The sequence below is a fragment of the Cardiocondyla obscurior genome, linkage group LG02 (genome assembly GCF_019399895.1).
Source record: "Cardiocondyla obscurior isolate alpha-2009 linkage group LG02, Cobs3.1, whole genome shotgun sequence".
In the NCBI taxonomy this organism is placed as follows: Eukaryota; Metazoa; Arthropoda; class Insecta; order Hymenoptera; family Formicidae; genus Cardiocondyla; species Cardiocondyla obscurior.
In genome coordinates, this window is record NC_091865.1 from 9,572,655 (window position 1) to 9,592,006 (window position 19,352).

Here is a 19,352-nt window from a genome sequence, read left to right on the forward strand (position 1 = left end):
CGATTAAGACACGCTGAATTTCACCGCTCCGTTAGTATCAAGTGCACACACCGATTTTCTCGCAGACCGAGCGAACGAAAAGTTAAATTTCCAGGGTTTCACGAGTCTCACGGTCGCGAACCGGAACGATTTAGGCGCGTCTGCGAGGTCGCAATTGATACCTCGTTTGCCTCTCCGACGGGGTTACGCCTACGCCAATGCGAGGGGTAAAACAGACGTGTCGGTTTGTTGGGCGAAGAGAGCGCACCACGTAAGGCCCGCGGCCAGGTGAGGAGAATGCTGGTCAAGGGGAGAGAGGCAGACAGCAGCGGAGGAGGCGGAGGTGGCGGGTACGGGGACGGGAGACAGAGCGCGGAACCGGGTGGAGGGAGAGGGGGACCGTCCGAGGGGCTCAGAACTGCTAATTATGTAAATTGCCGGTGTTGCAAATTACCCTCACAGTTTGCGTTCATTCTGCACACAATCCACACGGTCTCCGCACACCTCGCATGGAATCCATCCACTTGGATACTGTTACTTCCTCCGGCGCGAAGGAGAACAAGGAGGAGGACAGAGGGGGAGAGGGAAGATGGCGGCGGTTGAAGCGAGATGGATGATCTCCCCGAGGACGGGGCGAGAGCCTCTCTCGTTCGGTACCTCCTTCTTACCTCTCATTCATCATCGCCGGTACTTGACGATACGCGGGTACCAGTATCCGCTAACAGATACCGATGTCGGACAGCTCCTAGCCGGCGATCAAGCGAACGTTTTCATCTCGGGGTGTCGCATTACCGCGAACGGAGAACACGAGCGTTCTTAGAGCAGGCGGGGTGGAAACGCACCGCCACCGTGTCGACAAATTGTTTTAATATGCTGTAATTATTTAAACCGATTATCACGCGGTTAAAAAAAATTAGACAGCCGTTGGAATATTATTATCTCCAATATTAAACGTAGAAATATCGACGAGCGTTAAAAAAAAAATCGTTTTGCATCGACGGTTTCTGGTATTCAACCGTCACCGTGCCGAAGCTCTACCTTTCAACTTCGTTTCGCGTAAATTCAACAATGCACCCGCTTGCACGTTGCGAAAGAGGAAGAAAAAAAGCACGTAAAATATCGGCGTACGAATTATATCGTTGCGGCTCGAGTCCGCAATTTGTCTTGTCAATCGTGAACGAGACGGATAACGAGACGGATTCCGCTATGCGTGCCCCAACGTTGCGACTGTCAAAGTCGTACACTTTCGTCGAGCCAGATGGACGAAACGGACACGAATTCGTACGCTTCATAAAGGAGAGAGATAGAGAAAGAGAAGGGAAAATTGAAGCTAAAAGGCAAAGAAAGAAAAAAAAAAAAGAAAATAAAAAGAAAAAAAAGTGCGTAAGTTCCAAAGAAAGAAGTAACTTTGCAACTTTTTTTTTTTCTTTCCGTTACAAACCACTACTCAATAAACGGACACGTAGCTCGTTGCGAAAAAGACGGCCGTCGGAAACGACTATTTTTATTTTGCTATTTAAGTCGCAGGCGACACCAATTAAATCGCACGGGACGCGTTATTGTCGAAGACGCAACTGCAGGTTGCAATCGCGTGACCACGATGAGTTTTGCCACGTTCGTGCCGCAGGTGACGCGAAGCTTAGGTTGCATATCACGAGGAACGGATAGCGCCCGGTATAGCACTCTGCGAGCGAATATGACGATATGAGACACGGTATCGCGGGTAGTATCGCGCAAAACGATCGTGCATATATGCAAATTTGCGGATCGCGCGCGCGTTATGTTATAATTAATGTATGTCAATGAGCGCGTTAACGAGGCACTTACGATGCGCGCCGCGCACATTGTCGGCCGAGACGAAAATATACGTAAACGTGGGGCAAAACCGCGCGCGCGGCAAGTAAGATGAGAATTTATCGCCGCGGCGAATTCGAGTCGACCTGGCCGGGCTAAACTGCGCGAGATAAGGTCGCGAGACGATTAATTACAATTAGGGCGAGCCTCGCACGTAGCGGCGCGAGGGGAAGCGAATAAGCTACACGACATGAACGGATACATTGTCATTCAAATTTGGCGCAGGAGGTGTTTAACGACACGAAACGTCGTTCAGCACCGCTGAACGAAACAAGCTACGTAAATTAGGGAAGATAAGTGGTCGCGCAGGCCACAGGATGAAGAAGTTCGGGCACGCACAGGTCTTCTACCTTCTGCAGGAAGTGCTTGATGCCCGAACAATTGAAGTGCCGTGTATCTCATCCTCGTGCAACCGCCTCCGACCCTCTGACTCTAATTCGCATTTATCGATCCTTTATAAAAATATAATTTATATAAGTAAATTTATTTATAGTAAAAGAAAAAAAAAAGAAGTAAAAGTTAATTAAATAAAAGAAGATAAATTATATGTATGATATTTATGTAATTTAACGATCGCTCGTTATTATATTTCTTCTCGCGTATATCCGTACACTGGCTTTTAAATTAATAACTTCCTGAAGTACGTAATGCAGAATTAAAGTCACTGACAGTACAATCAATGCGCTTCACCGTTAACTCGGAATGTAAATCGTTGCATCAAGATTCTACGATGATTACGCCTCGCAATTACCGTCTGTCCGCGTGAGATTATCGCGACTGAAACGTTCAACGGGGCGACGGGCCCGAATTTTACATCGTGCCGCGTCAGACCGGTGTAACATTAAGTATCACGTAGGAGATGTCAGCCAATAAAGTAGAACGTGCACACGAACAAATCGTTTAATCCAACTCGAGGCCGATCGAGGTAATGACGGCCATAAACTGCAGCGCTGAACAGAGCGCTCCAAGGTTCCTGGACCCAAACGGAATTGGGCCTGACAGGCGAAATGGTCCCGGAGTCCCGGGGCATGTATACCTGTCTCCCCTTTCCCCCTACGTCCCTCTTGCTCCGTCACTTGTCTCGAGCGTCCGTTCTTTCTTTCTTCCTCCTGGGCACGCCGAGCCCACGACTCGGATGCCACAAGCCTGGGATCCCAGATGGAGGATCCGGTTCCTGGAACCGAGCGTGTAAAACACCGGTTAAAGCCGTGCTTTCCAAGCCGGAATCGATGGGAAAACAATAGCCCGACAGGTCCTAAAGTGTCTGACAAATGTTCCACGCGTGTCGCAAGGGCCCGTCCGGGCGCGGGCCGGTGTCTCGAATTTTTCTTTTCCGCCTGTGCGAAACTTCGTGTCCCGGCATCAACATCGTAATTGTATTGTATCGGTCAAGCGGGAAAAGGAATGTGGCTGGACGTAAATATCAAAATTCGCGATGTCGAGTCTGACTTTTTTCTTTTTTTCTTTTCGAATACAAATTAGGAGATAGCGAAAGTATTCGAATAACAAGTCGCGGAAAAACGCAAAATTATTCTCGCGTGCTCATTTAGCTTATAACAATTAGAAGGCATGCCATGCAACAATTTTAAGTCAGAACAATCAGCGCTCAATAAAAAAATAAAAAATATAAAAATAAATAAATAAATCCCAAAAAATCCCTTCGAACAAAAGTCATTCGATATTCCGAGACTTTCTCGACGAAAGATCTGCGATCCGCGGCGTTAATAAGTCACCGGGCCGAGTCGATATTTCTTTGGGCGTTGTTTGCATTTGAATAACACGCGAGCGACACGATCCTCTTTTGCGGATGTGTGCCAAGAAATAAATAAATCCCACGGAACCAGGTGAGGAGGCGATAGGACCACCGAGCCGACCACGTAACGACGCTCGTAAAGTCCAAATTAGAGTTGAATTAAGCGGCCGCGACGAAATCTGCCGATCGATCGTCGCCCGTTATCGAAGAACCGATTCTCTCGATCTCCTGTTACATTTTCTTACATCGAGGGTCTTTCTCCCCCGGGTTTCGCTTCGTTATGCGACGTCGAGTCGGTCCCCGCATCTCTTTTCCCCACATCTCGGTGATCGATCGATCGTGCGGTTGAACACGTTATTGATTAAACGAGTCACGGGTTATTTGCAAATTAAGCGTGTAAGACGAGCCGGGGCTGATATCGTCGGCGCGATGGACATTAAGACGTTCGACTTTCTCGGAAATTAATCACCTAATTATTAGCAGGTACGCGCGATTATTTTGTTGCGTGTTGTTAAATGCCAACCGGCTAATAACGTCCGCACGTTTGACGGCTGTCGGGTTCAGTTCGATGCTCGAGTTGTGGATACTCGCCGTAGTCCTTGAGTTTGTCGAAGTCAATTATTTTATCTGCCCGTCAGATCCCACTTGCAAATAAAGAAGAGCTCGATAAAGCAGAGAGTGTAATCGAAGACTCTAAGAAAAGTGTATGCAATTTCTCGCTTGTATCATCGCACCAAACGTGATTGGACCGGCTAGACTAGTATTCCAACGAGTTCCCATCGAGGATGCATTCGTAATTGAATGGAACGAATAAACATTGTGGCATTCGTCGTTTCGCCCCCGGGGCTCTTCCTGGACAGCCTCTGTCATTTCTGTCATTCGATTTGAGAGTTTGAAATAAGTGGAATCAAATATCATGGAATCTCGGAACGAGGAGTAACCTCGTGGGGTCAATCAGTCGCGGACTCGACTCGCCGTGGAATAAGTACGCGCATGTTAAATCGAGAGAAACAGGTTATTAGCGTAATTAGAGGGAATTTCTCGGAAAATCGATGAATGCCCTCGAGAAACTTTTAATGGCAAATAAAAAGAATTAAAAAAAAAAGAAGCCAGAACTACTTTTCAAACATGTTATAGTTAAGAAATTTTAAACGTGCTATTTTTGATGATAATAAATTATTATTTAATTCAATCTAAAAAATTAATAAAAATAATTAATAAATAAAAATAAAAAAAATTAACGAATAAGAATAATTAATTTTACGATCGAGTTAGCCGTTCATTATTGCCGCTTTTACCAAATAGCGAAGACGTATGACTGAAGAGTGCAAAACAGAAAGCGAGAGAGACGCGGGGGAAGAAGCAGAGGTAAGAGACGGAGGAAGGAATGCAGAAATAGAAGGGCCGATGGCAAAGGCGATGTGTGTGGGTTCAACGTAGGGGTGTCGGGTTACCAATGAAATAGTGGTACCATTTTGTTTACATTATTGTCGGGGGTGTGCATGCGGCCGGGTGTGGGTATAAGGAGGCGCAGGCGTGTCCGACGCGGACGCGTGTGTTACGCACACCGATCGCAACACCGATGTAGCGTGTCCGAGGTGAAGAATCACGCTTGCACGATCAACGCTTGCGCGCCATAAGAATTATCCCTCGGCCGTGGACTCCGGCTCCGAGGAAGTAGTTCTTGATTGGACCGATCCCTCCGCAAAGATACTGTATTTTCTCAGCGTTTCGTTCCCCGCGAAAGCAGATGGCCGACGAGGGTACCGAGAGCTCTCTTTCTCGGCTGGATGACACGCGTAAAGCTACGTGGCTTTGTTCTTTTTTTTCTCTTTTTTTTCGTCTATTTAATGTACAACCTTGTTGAGATGCTCATAAAATTTGCAATTTTTAATTTACGAGAAGTCAATAAAAATGTATTTTTATATCAATTGTTAAAAATATAAGAAGTACTTTTCGAACTTTAAAAGTTAATGAACAAATTATTGTTGCGTCGATAATTGTAATGCAACGCCTTGGACATTGATATTTCCACCGATATTCCGCGGAGTAACAGTGCGAAAGACGAATCACGAGCTGGATCGTTGAGATGCTGAAAGAGCGCTTCCGTCAGTGACGCAATCGGCATTGTTCGCCGACTTTTTCGCGCCGGGTAATTCGACGTCGCTGAATACGGCGGGCATTACCGCTGGCGGGAACAGAAGCGGCACTCGTAGAAATGTAAATTCCGGGAGGAAATCCAGGGTGGTGAGATAGCACTGGGAAGAAGCGACGAGGCGATAGAGGCGAGCGAGGTAGGCGAAGGCAGGAAAGAAAGAGAGGAGGTTACCTGGGCAAACATGTGGTTATGCCGGGGCCGAGGTTGGCCCAGGTTATGATAGGTTCGCGTGGTTGGCCCACATTAGACAGATCTACGGATCGAGATCTCGAATCGTAGAAATCCCCCCTCGTTCCCCGTTTTCCCCGGCGGGATGATACTCGGTTATTAGACGTTACGCGCGGCGGTACCTCACGGGGGCCCACGCTTCTCCTTCGTCTTCTTCCATGGCTTTTACGCCATAGGCTAGCGACCTCGATGGTCTCTCAACCGACGACCTATCGATGGGTATATCCCTCGCATGGACGAGGGAATCGTGCGGTAAATCGTGTAATTCCGCTTCTCGGCTCGATTCTACTATTCCCTCTCCTCCCCCGTCGTGGTGCAAATCGAACGTAGAAAATCGCGGGACACTTATATACGGCGCGGAGACTGTCTTCCGGATCGAGACAGTTCTCAGGTACGGGGATCAAGGAGCGAAGCGGTTTGTGGTCCCGTGAGAGTACCCTTCGTCTTGGATAATCATCGACGAGTCAATCATTCGAACGATTGATGGATGTCGTACCTTGCTATGCGGATAACTCACGTATAGATTGTATCGGTTCTTTTTTTTTTTTTTTTTTCAAGCTTATTAGCGCTCTTTTGTATTTCGAATCGTCGCCCCATCTTAAACTCTTAAATCCTTAATAATCTTGCGTGTCAGCTGTAAAGTATTGCTAAAGAAATAAATTATTTATTTGTATTCCCGCAAGATTTTATTTATAATTTTTAAACGCACCGAACGCGTGCGAGGTTGCGGAGAATTTTGTTAAAGAACTTCAATTACGTAGGGAGTTTCGTCGATCTTTCGAATGTAAGGGGTCAGTCATGCCAAGTTCCGTCGATCAATTTGATTCACTTTATTTGATCGCTCGTGGGTTCGCACGATCCCAGTACATCTTGGGCTGCCTTCCGACGATCGAGTGCTTGAATAGCCGCGCGGACGGGTTACGAACTGCCATAAAAACCCGCGCACCCGGTCAATGACTAGAGAGAACGCTGTCCCGATTGACGTATCCTCTCCAACAACGTGATCAAAGGTTTCAAATCGAAATCGACCCGATCATTATCAATTATAGATCATTAAAGTGGTCCTAAGAACCGAAAGATCTATACATCTCGACGTTCATAAAAGCTATCTACTTACCAATATAAATTAAATCGTTTTTTTTTTTTTTTTAATTACTGCTCATGCTTAGCCCGTCAATTTTAATTTAAGATTTAAATTTTCATAAAAAAAAAAAAATTAAACTTTCCAACTTTCTTGGCTGAGCGGCGAACGAGTCGAGTTCCCCGCTTCTTCTGCGTCCATTAATTTTTCTCGCTGTCTCCTCCGCCTCGTCTTCGCCTAAATCCAAGCGTATCGATGTGCGGCCCCGCTCGCATAGGTGTACGTACGAGAGCCCATGGCTACGAGAGCTTCACCGTAATTACGCGGGGCGACTATTCATTAAACTGATTACACCTTATTCCTTCTGCACTCCCCCGCCCAGTCTTCGGCGTTCTTCATCGCTCCCCTCTCTCACGGGCGCTCCTCTCGTCGTCGAGAGGCGCCGTTTTCATTCTCGCTGCTGGATGCTGCAACGATGTAGCCTCATCTCGTCCGCGCGCGTACTCGACCGCGCTCTCCCCTAACGTGTCCCGTGATTGCACGCGGATCGTATGCGTGTTAGTGCCGGCCGCTTACAGGTATTGCATACAGGAATATCGCGTAGCGCTGACAGGAATGCAAACAGGCACGTTGTCGGGGAGGATTTTTTTTTTTTTTTCTTTTTTTTTCCCTTTTCCGCTGCGCGCCTATCGCTCCTAAACGATTGTCTGCACGAGCGGCCTCGCCGTGGCTCGCGAGACCCGCTAACATTTGAGATTCCCGTTGATAATTTATGTCGGTGCACACGTGTGCGCATGTGTTCGTAAGTTACCAGCCTCTCTCGCGGCGGCGACTGGGCTTAATCGATCGGACGCGATCGTGTATCGGCCGTGAGGAGTCCCGAGGCGCGATTTCGCCGAGACACGAATTCCGAACTGGTTTAGAATCGCGCCGGGGTTCGAAAGTCCGGAGTCCTGGACCCCTCGCGAGAGAGTTCTCTCTCAAATAAAAGTAACTCGCTTTATCGTAGGCGGGCAAATCCCGCAACTTTGGGTCCGAGCACGGCTCCCAGCAACGAATTATGTCGCCTCTTATCTCTGCTCCCATTTCTTTCCTCTCTCTATCTTTCTCTCTCTCTTTCTCGCCGTGCGATTTTGCGTGGTGTCGAATGAAAGGAAACCCGGTCGGAAGTGATAGGCGCGAACTGTCGATCGAGCCGTCGCGGATATCGCCCCCGATATCGCGGGTCCCGGTATCTGTCATCCCGCGTTATCGATAACGGGGCATTTGCGGGTGCGATACACGGGCGTTACCATTATTACGGCGACGCTGCGATACTGCCGGGCCGCAAGCGGACAAACAGCCCGGGCGACTACGGTGGAAATATTTACGCGCGTGATCTCCTCGAAGGATTATACGTATTATCGCGCACGGCTGCGAGGTGGTTTCACGTATGTACATACACGCGCGCGAGCACGCTTCCTCTCGCTGTCCTAGAAGATATACTTGCTGCCATTAACATTATTATGTGCGCCCGGACTCGTCAGCGGGAATAAGTGAACGCGCGCGGCTTATTAAATTGCCGGTGTAACATTACGATTTACAGGGTAATAAGAGAGCTATCTAACCGGCGAAGGGAGAGAAAGGAAAGAGGTCGAAGAAAGAGAGAGAGAGAGAGATCGCGAACTTGGGATTCGCGATGCAGATACGCGCGAGTTAACGTACACGATTTTCCTCCGCTTTCCACGACGCGGGACAGATTTCCTTTCTTCCCTTCTTCTCCTTCCCGGAGCCTCCCTTTTTCTTCCGCCGTACAACTACGCGCGCGTTTTACGACCGTCGGGATTTACGGTGTACCGGTATTAAAACGCGAAATCGCTCGAGCGCGACGCGATAAATCGGAATCGCGTGCCACCTGAAAAACGCGAAAGTCCACCGGGACGCTGAGCCCTTTTATCTTTCACTCTCGTATTCCGTTCAGGGCAGGTAATGCCGAAAGTGCGGCCAAGAGCGAGCGCGTCGATAGAATTGGTCTTACATATCGCAATAATAATTTTATTTTTTATCGGTTTCGAGGGTCGCGCCAAATGGCACGCGAAGTCAAGCCCTTCGCGGGACCCAGCCGCGAGTAGAAGAAGGTATGGAGGAAAAAGAAAGAGAGAATGAGAGAAAGAGAGAAATAAATAAAATAAAAAGCCGAGAGGATTCCGTGGGGCCGTAGGGCCCCGGAGGTTGTAGTGACTGCGCGAGAGAGCTGCTCATCTAAAAGGAGTCCTAGGCAGGTTATCGCTCGGCGGAGGCTCAACAACGTAGCAATTATCAGCCATTCCTCGCAAATAGCTGATGGTTAGTGATAATTATCTGCCGAGAACGCCACGCCATTGGGCCAGCTACGGCCGATCTATATACCGGGTGCCTAGAGCGAAACCTTCGACGCGCGTTACCTCGTCTCGTTTCTTCCTCGAGCTCTGTCTTCTTCCCTCACCTTATCTTTCTCGCTTCTTCACCCATGGTTTTCCCATCCCGCTCGAACCCGACCGCGCTTCCCCTTTTCCCCTTCATCTTTCATCTCGAGCGTCTCACTTGAAATTGGCAGTAACGTTATGATAATTCCCGTTCTTCGGGCCGTTGGATAAGATCGTTCCATGGAATTTGGATTTCTTTCGAATCCGCAATCGCTGTCGATCTCAATTCTACATCACTCAGCGTATTCGTATAATTTCCATTTCTCGGCACATAATTAGGTACGACGAGGGTAAATTCACGCGGTCATTAACGTGACGCCGCGCGGTATAAGCTACCGAGGATGTCCCGCCGTGCCCGCTTGAACAATTTCTATTTACGTCGTTGCCGTTCGTTATTATTACGTTGATTTGTCAGTCGTCATACTTACATTAAGATCATTTATTTTAACCAGAGCGAGGCATGGAAAGTTAAACAGAAGAAGAAAAAGCGTACCGCGCACCGGCGGTGCGGTAGAGTCGTCGAGTAAAACGGGACACCCGGTCGTTGCCACGGCAAATAAACGACGATATGTGCGGGCAACAGTGTGTTAAGTACTGATATTAGGGTAATAAGCGTGCAAAGAGAGCTCTCGGCCTATCGGCGTTCAGATGCACCGTGGAAGTAGGTGCGCTCCTCCACCTACGGCTAAAGTTCCTTTTCTCCTTTCTTCCTTTCTTCCTCTTCTCTCTTTCTCGCGATCTTCCTACCTTTTCCCTCGTTCCCTGTCTTTCCTCGACCTGCGGCTTATGCACAAATGTATCTCGCTCGCGCTGTTTCACGCGAAATCGCAAAGGGGGAAAAATTCCCCCCCGAGAATGCGCGCGTTTAACGGAGGGTAAAGATCGGCGAATCGCGGAGTAGCCGGATATACGAGTTATGCGCCGCTCGATAATTCGCGCTAAGATGTGGGAACCTCTCGGGCGGCGTAATTCCGCACGTCGAGAGAAATTGCCAAGTAGCCGTCTTCAATGCGGATGCACGAATAAATAACAAGCGATGCCGAGCTAACATTTTCCTGTCACGTTAGAACGCGGGGTGTCGATTAATAAATTCGTGTTGCACAATGCACGTAACTGTAATTATTAATATTAAGCGCGACAGTTAAAATACATATACGTTAGCGAGACGTCTCAATTTCAACGAATATTTGTTCGCGCTGTAGTGGGCCAGTAAGACTACTGTCTCGGACACGGACGACGTCGGTTAGAGTGTGTGCAGCCTTAAGGTTTCGAGACGTTCCCTTGGTCCAGCGGCCTGCTCTCACCTCACGCTGAGGAGAACGCAGATAGGATCTGAACGGCCAAATTGTTTTGGATTGTTGGTTAATTGGGTGCTCGTTTTGGTTCAACATCTACGCGCGAGAGAGGTGAGGGTTGCGGGGACGAGAATCGGAGGTAAAGATAAAGAAGCAAGGAGAAAAGCGAGAAGACGAAGAAAGAAGCGAAGGGACCGAACTGCGGTGTAGAGACGAGCGGAGCGCGAAGGGGAAAGGGAAGAAGCGGGTGCGGGTGGATGCTGTCTGCAAATGTTGCCTCCAGCCTCGCCCACCAACCCCGTATCTGGCCAATAATCGAAGCTCGATAGCATTGCAACCTTGCGTTATCCAATCGTGGATCCCGTTGCCACGCAATTGACAAACACAGAGTTCCCGAGGGTGCAAGGGTGGCCCGCGTCACCGGGGTCGAACGTGTGCGCGTTCCGCACGACGTAAGCCACCGACGAACTGACGGTGCTCTCGCCAGGTATATAACGATGGAAATAATATTCGCGCGTAAAAAAAAAAAGAAAAAAAAAAGATTACGGCTAAAAACCGTCATTCGTTGTTGCTGACGAGTCGCGGGATTCTCGCGATAGCCGAAACTCTAGTGGCATTTATTTTATCGACTCGGGTCGAGTTATTATATTCCCACGATAACGCCCGACGCGTTCGACGGTCATCTCTGTAAAAATGTTTAGCGATAGTGTAAGATGTCGATCGAGCGTATCATGAGAAGCTATCTGCGATGCTACGTCGATTAGCTATCAAACGCGAGGAAAGATGTTATTACCGTTAATAAAATGATACTCGAGTTTCACGGCCTAGAATGCGGCTTCCATTATGCGCGTGGAATTAAATACTAATCGCGCGAAGATTGCATTTGCAGCCGGCGATTCTGCAATCACTCCTGGAGCCACACGCGTGTGTCAGTTGTGCGGCCTGCCGTTTGGAATTTAGCAACTCGCATAAACACCTGTGTAATTAGAGCCCGGCGATTAAGAACTCCCGGCGCCGGTATCAAGACGTATCGGGCGATCAGTGTAATTACCGCGGAAATGTTGCTCCGATATGCGGCTATCGCTTCGCGCGATCGCCGCTCTCGCGTTCGCCGGCGCGTATTAAATATCCACAAAATCGCGCTATCGCGCTACGGCGATCACTATTTTTCCGAAAAGGGTTGAACGGCCCCGTTAATCGACCTAGAAGCGCTTTTCCCTCAGTCCTGACTGAAACGAGAGAAAGAGAAGGCAAAGAGGGAGGCAACACGGACAGCTTCCACAAGCAAGAGAGCTCCCCGGTCTTTGTAACACTCGAATGCACTTGTAATTTCCCGTAAAAAGAAAATTTCAAGCGGTTAAGAATCTACCCGGCTTCGGATATCGCAGATTGCACGCCGATCGTGCGGATCGCGGGCGCGGAAGATTAAGCACATGGGCCGCGATGCGAGGCGCGGTCCCGTCTCGCGCGCTCAACGCACCGCGTGCATCGATGCGTTTTATTGGCGACCGGTCCGCTAATTGCGTCCGTGCCGGTCGCTATATCCCGGGCAACGCGGAGATTTGCGTGCGCGTCGTTTAACGGTCAAAGGAAATTGCGAGACGGCGACCGCTATCGGCCGGTCTTCCTACATATCGCGGGCTCCCGATTGCCGATTCGTTTCCGCGTGATTCGGCTGCTAATCGCGACGATCGGAGGCGACGCGTATGAATCGTATGCTCGTGTCGAATGTCATATCTTGGGCCGCGACGAGTTCCATCGCCGGCACGTGCGACGAGTGACTCTTTCCGGGGCGGGTAGAATCGCGGATTAAATCGCAAACGCGCACGGCAAACTCAGCGTTCGCCAGCCGCGATTGTTTTATTCGCGCGAGGGTCTCGTCACGCGTCATTGAACGCGCGGGCGACGTATTATTTAGCGATATCCAGCTGCGTACGCGGCGCGGCGCGCCAACCCGCAATCAATTTATACCGACCTAATTGCCGTTAAATAATGAATCGCAGCCCGGTTGCAAGCGTTATTAATGGCGCGATTACCGGTATATCTAATTTCCGGAACCCGCTTGCAACTCGCGCACGCCGGCAGCTCTTGCTCCTCGTCTCGGTTTTGCAACGCGTCCATTACGCTTTTCGCAACTTCGTTGGGATATTATTTCCGGGGCGATCCCGCGAAAATATCACGAGCTCTCGATGCATTGTCATTTTTCATTTCAAGTTATTTCCACGTTTACTTATTAAGAAAACCATTGACCATAAAAATGTTATTACACGCTACATTGACTCGAAGTCGGCCGGCAGGTGAAACTTGATTTACAATTATGACTTAGCTTTATTATTATGTGTATATAAAAAGAAACGTTATTAGCGGTATTAACGAATATTTTTACACGCAATATTTTCGCTTGTGTTATTTTTATATTACACTTTGTCGAATTTCAGCGAATTTTCTGTGCCTGCAAAGTTCGATTACCAGTCGCAATGCATCTGCACACGCGGCACAATCCGCGAAACGTCGATCAATAAGTCGCGATCGAGAACATGAGATACGTACAGCTCACTGGTGCGTGCACGCACGCAAGCACGGATGCAGAAAAAGAAAAATACGTAATTATTGTGGCGAACGCGCGGTTCGAAGGCGATGTGCGTAGCCGATAAAACGCGTTTAAGAGAGGCCGATAAAATCGATCGCGAGTTAACTCGCACGTTCTCGGTGCGCAGACCGGGGCTCCGGCGCACTTGGAAAGTCTTCCTTTTCCACGGGTACCTCAGACGCACCCCGGTTTTTTTGCAGTTCGAAGGGCGCACCATCGGTCGAACTCGCGCCGTAAAAAGGAAAGACGAGGAGACGCGAATAATCGTTCGGGACAGATCGATGGGTGTAAGGCGGAGTGCCGATAATTTATAACAGCTTGTCTTACACGTGTCCCACCGGTGTAACGGTAAGATAACGAGGCGACTTGCCGTAATTGTCCTTTGTCTAATTACAGTCGCCGGGTCGGCTGACTAATTGTTTCATCGAGCGAAAATAATGGGTCGGCGTCACGCGCGATGCAACATCCCGACTAGTTAAGCGGCAGCCACAACGTTATTGCCTCACGGAATATCTCTCTTTCTTAATTTCTTTTTTTTTTTTTTTTTTTTTTTTTTCTTTTAGCCCCGCTTGCCCGAGAAAATTCGGTATACTTGTGACCATCGAAGCGCGAATAAAGTCGTTTGCCTGACGGTATTATTATTATTTTATTTTTTTTTTTTACTATTTTAAAAGCCCAGAGATTTTACAAGGAGGAGGAGCATTGTTCGAGAACGGAGCGACGTCCGAACGTGAGTTTTCTCTCGTATGCCTGAGAGAGGGGACCACGGTTCTTTTACGAGCGAGGAAACGGCGACGCTCGTTGGCGTTGCGACCGGGACTGTTGACTCAACCGTCGAGCGTGATTTTAGTGGACGAAACTGCCTCGGAGACGGTTGAGTGTCCGGAGTTACGAGCGGCCGTCTCTCCTGTCTCTCGTTCCTGGCCTTTACACCTTCCATCTTCGTTGGTCTTCCTCTCGTCTCCTTTCCCGCGCGTTCAGCTCCATCGCGGCCGTCTTTCTCGCGCCCGCCCGTCGTATCGATCTCTCACACGCACTCGCTGTCCTCCGCTATATCGATCTCCCGTTCTCTCTCTCGTTCTCGACGGCTGTTTTTCTTTCTTTTTTTTTCCTGGTTTTTTTTCCTTTTTTTTTTCTCCTTTCGTTGCTCCTCCTTCTTCGTTTTGCCCCGGCTCCCTCTCTTTCTGGTAATCATTACCTCCTTATTACTAGTTATCTCATTACGTGCTATCCGTTCGCTCGGCGGTCGATCTTCTTACGGGCCAATCGGGTGCACGCAAGCGTGCTAACGCGAACTTTTTAGCGCAGCGAGCCACGTTAATCGCGCGCGAAAGCCGACTTGTTGTCGAAGATGTTTGGTTTACCCCTAATGCGGGGCAGGTGGTCCCAAGAAAGAAAGATTTCCTTGCCTTATTCAATAATTGCAGCGCGCAGCTCGAGTTATTTGCACGTGCAAAAGCCTTGTGCGTGACGTAAGAGATCTAGCGCGCGGTCGTACGGGGTCTTAAAAAGTTTCGGAGTGATTTACAAATTCCTCATGCAAATTTCTTCTCTCACGTTTAGCAGACGGAAGAGATCCAGGGGGACTACACGTTAGAGCTTCCAGTGCAAGCAACGCTAAATCACAGCCTCTACTCGTAATAAATCGTACTCTTCAATAAACTTTAGGTCGGGGAATCGTTATCGCTCTCTTTCAGCTTGCTCGCGTGGTATATAAATAGCCAATTAATAACTATCATTCGTGCACACGCACGTACACACTTTCTCGAACTTCGACTCTCGATTTTCCGCCCGCCCGCGCGCATTTCGCGTCTTTTTACTACGGCGAAACGCGATCTCTCTTTCTCTCTCTCGGCCAGCGGGAAAAATCCTTATCGATGCTTATCTCGGACCGGTCGATGAATCTGATCGACAGACACGTAGATGCTGCGGCCACAACATATCGCATCGGAATGCACCTGTAATATCTATGTTTCCCGGTTGGGAACCTCTTTATCCCCTCTGCACACACACATACATACATACACGCGTACGCATAACGCGCAGGGTAAACCGCAGAGCGGAGTACGGCCGTCAGTGATAATGTTGATGAATCGGCTCGCTTACAACCCGTCTACGTATCTGGATTTACACACGCGTGTGTACCGAACATAGGCGGACTATAGCTGCAGCGAGGCATTAATGTTCGCCATGGATCGTGCGTGACCATGGTGTTGGTAGCACGCGTGTACACACGATATCTCTCTCTTTCTTTCTTTCGTTCTCTCCCTTAACTATAAGCTATACTGAAGCTCGCGCGAGCGAATTTGATGCGGACCGAGGTTGGGCTAAGGCCGCTTTCACGCTGCTTGCAATGGGAGTTCGCAATTAGGCTAATGAAAAAATATAATCTCAAAAGAGAATTTTTGCGCGCGGCTGAGACTGACCATTTCGCGTTAAAAGAAAATATCCATACAAAAATGAAGAAGAAAAACTTAAATCTGAGACTCGTAAGTTGTGGATCTTCGTGGAAAGGCAAGTGAGACGAAGTCCTTCTCTTTTTCGTTTTTTTGTCAGCGTTATTTATTCGACATAAAAAATTTTTTTTTATACGAACCTTAGATTCGGGCTTTCCTCCTATATTTTTTATTCCAATCGCGAGGGAGATCGCTATTCATCTGCGTCGATGGTACGTGTGTTATCGGTGTGAAACGGGCCTAAGGCGTCTCTCCGCGCGCACGTTCCCCGCTCGCGTATATGCGTGGCTCCTTGCGCTCCGCGCGAGTGTGTGGACGACCGGTGAGCGATCACTTTCCTCTCCACCCACTCGGGGCCTGACAACATAATCATCGGTTTAACTTCCACTAAACCGTAGTTAAGCGGGCATTGCGGCTGGAGTACCTAAAATGTGTGTTTAACGGGCATGGACCTGTCCGTCGCCACCCCTTTGGCCTCTTCCTCCTGCGCGGCGTATTATGCGAATAAATATCGGTCGGCGCAGCTTCTCTCTCGGCGCTCGATCGCGGGATAAGTTATTGGATAAGTGGCCCCGTTTAAGGTGGATCACATTCACCGTGGATTCAGCTTGGCGCGCGGCGCGGCGCGAACGCGTCTTCCGCATTTCGCACGATCCGCTCGGACTTTCGAAGGGATAAATTTCAATAAAATAGACGCCGATATACGCGAGACAGTTGTTTCACGAGCGGGCAATGAATTGCGCTGTTCCGTAATTGGACACGATTGCGCAAGACAGTTATGTATTTTCCGTCTACCTTCGAAGTCTTTGTCTTTCTTTGGGATTCATATCGCTGAGTATTGGCAGTATTTTCTCTAACGATTAACTGAGGAACATTTTGGAATTGCACCGCTTAATTACGCCCAACCTGCGATAGTTTAATGGGATAGGCTGGGTATTGATTATAACCGTCGCAACAAATTTCCGACGGTGGAATATAAATGTGATATTTTATGCGTTAACCTTTCAGACGAATCGAGTCTCTTTTTCCTTCTCTGTTCGTAAAAGCAACGAGTTGGAGCGAAGATCTATACGCTAATATCGTGTGAGAGATAGAAATTTAATTTAATTAAAAAGATAAAGAGAAATATTCTATTATCACCTGCTAATGCCGCAATGTTTTTTCCGCGGAGTCTGCATGTGAATCCTGTTTCTGTTAATAATCGTCGAAAGTGGAACGAGCGGCTAGAAAATTGATCGAGTGAAGAAAGTTAGACCGAAACTCACGAATAAATGTTCGGCGCAAAAGGACGGGGTTACTGTAAACGTGTGAGGAATAGACACGCGATAAGAGTCTGTAAAAAAAAGAAAAAAAAATGAGAACGAAAGGAATAAACGAAAAAAGAGAGCCGGACTGCACGCATACACGCGCATGTAGGAGGTCCACGTGAAAGCAGCGCCAGTAAATTACACGACGTTAGGAGAAAATTGATCGTCTAATTATGCCGAAATACTCGCGGTAGCTAAACAACCAATTTGCTCGCCGACCAATACTCGGCTTGATGCTCGGCCGATTAAGATGCAGGCCACGTCGCGACGTGCCCAATTTCGTCAGATCCCTTTCTCTGCGGCGTTTTATCCGCTCCGTGTATACGTCGCGGTCTTTACGCCGCCGATAATGATAACTGGTGCCAAAAATCAACTGTTAAATATTAATGGTCCTGGCTAGATTAATAAAAGTCCTAGAGTCCAGCAGTGCGAGCCGTCTGCGTCTGTTTTTCCTCGCCGTCACGTTTCGCAAATAAAACACGACGGCTCGTTACTTCGAATCGAACCTGTGTCGACGTAACGATAAATTCGTCTTGATTATTAAAAAAAAAACAAAATTAAAATATCTACAAAAATTAAAAAATAGAAAAAATAAAAAAAAATAAAAAGTCATTCCGTAGTTTCACTTTGAGTAATGATATACATACGTTGCAAATTCGAAGACTTAATGAACCTAACGAGTTTATCCTTACGTCGCGTTTGGGTTGTAGAAGCGCCCGAGGCGCGAATTGAAATTGAGAATGGCGAGATACTGCGAATACGAATCCGCGGCGTGGACACGACCGATAATTGCGGAGACTGAGCCTGATCGATACGTGTGTGTGGAATGCTATTGAATGATCGCACGGTAAACCGCGAAATAATCTTGCCCGATGTCGCGTGCACACGAACCCACGTGTGTACACGGTGCGACACGACGTACGTTAAGCTTCTTGTTTAAGTCGCGCGAGTATGTGCAGGATACACGTGTGCGCACCGCAGGTTACTCTAAAGCGGAGCCTGGGGCCTGATAGAGTCGTCATGTGCCGCGTAATCAGTGGCTCTCAATTGACGCGGAATCTACGAATGTTTCCGACACCTCTTCTTCCCGTCCAATTCTAAAGAATTTCGAAAAAACCGAGAAAAAAAAATGATGGAGATCGCTTTAAACTGATAATAATATAGGATCATACAGTAACATATTTTAATAATACATAAAAAAAAAGATATCTGTACGTGGAATATTACTGGAATTATTAAAAGACTTAGTTAGAAGAACGTTACAAAGTGACCGTTTAATCCTCCTTATCGCGATCGTGGAGTAGCGACGCGTAAAAGACACGATTGCGAAATTAGGATTCAATGCCGGGACTGCCTTTGGAGATATAATTCGCACGCATGGTATCTTCATCGGTGCGTGATAATGCAGCGTGCGCGAAATTTCCGCACGCGTGGCCTTCTTGCGCGGATACACGTATTTGCAACTGGTTATCAGCTGCATTATCTCGCACGGGCATTTCTTTCCTCCCTCTTCCCGCTTCCCCGGGGTCTCTCTATCGCGAGAGAGGTCGCATCCCTTCTCTTACCGAATTCCAGGATCCGACAGGTGGAGAACTTTATTAAAGCTCGATCGGCCATCGAGATATCGGATTCTTTGAAATGGGAGAAACGCGAGGAACCGAAAGGAAGAGACGGAGAACATTCGGTCGGCTAATGCCGCGGAGATGTAACGCGGATAATCCCGCTTTATTAATTAGCCGCTCTAATCTTCCTGGAACTTGTTCCGTGATAACGAGTCGACGACGTATCGCGTTTCTCGCGCGTATATCTGCGAAATAATCGGTCGCCGGCTTTACGTTCCCTCGTCTGTTTCGCGAGAATATATATATGCGCCACGGCCGGGCATAAACGTCACGAAAACGTACGAAAAACGGTCTAGAATGTGATGTTCCTACGACTTAACAACGGCTGCGTGCATAAAGCCGGGTTGCTTATTACAGCGCGCGGTTATTTCGCCGACGATACGGCCGGCAGATAAGCGCAATGACGCATAATGAGCGTCGCCGATTTATGTGATTGATCCGCGGACAAGCCGAGCGGGACGTACATTATCTTCGAGGTTTGCTGAAAGAATAAAGATATCCATCGCTACGTCGGCCCGGTCGAGATTCGTCGGTGACACGCGATGCCGTTGCATGCCTTATCGAATTACAACGGTATCATTTGCC

At 48.3% G+C, this 19,352-nt stretch overlaps 1 long non-coding RNA gene across 1 annotated transcript in view; it reads right to left on the reverse strand.

Annotated features, from left to right (window-relative positions):
* Positions 1 to 1,754: 1,754 nt before the first annotated feature.
* LOC139113087 (uncharacterized) overlaps positions 1,755 to 19,352 on the reverse strand; it is a 104,746-nt gene continuing 87,148 nt past the window's right edge. The window contains exon 11 of the long non-coding RNA XR_011547605.1: positions 1,755 to 3,007. This is a non-coding gene — a long non-coding RNA (uncharacterized lncRNA). The remainder of the gene's footprint in view (positions 3,008 to 19,352) is intronic.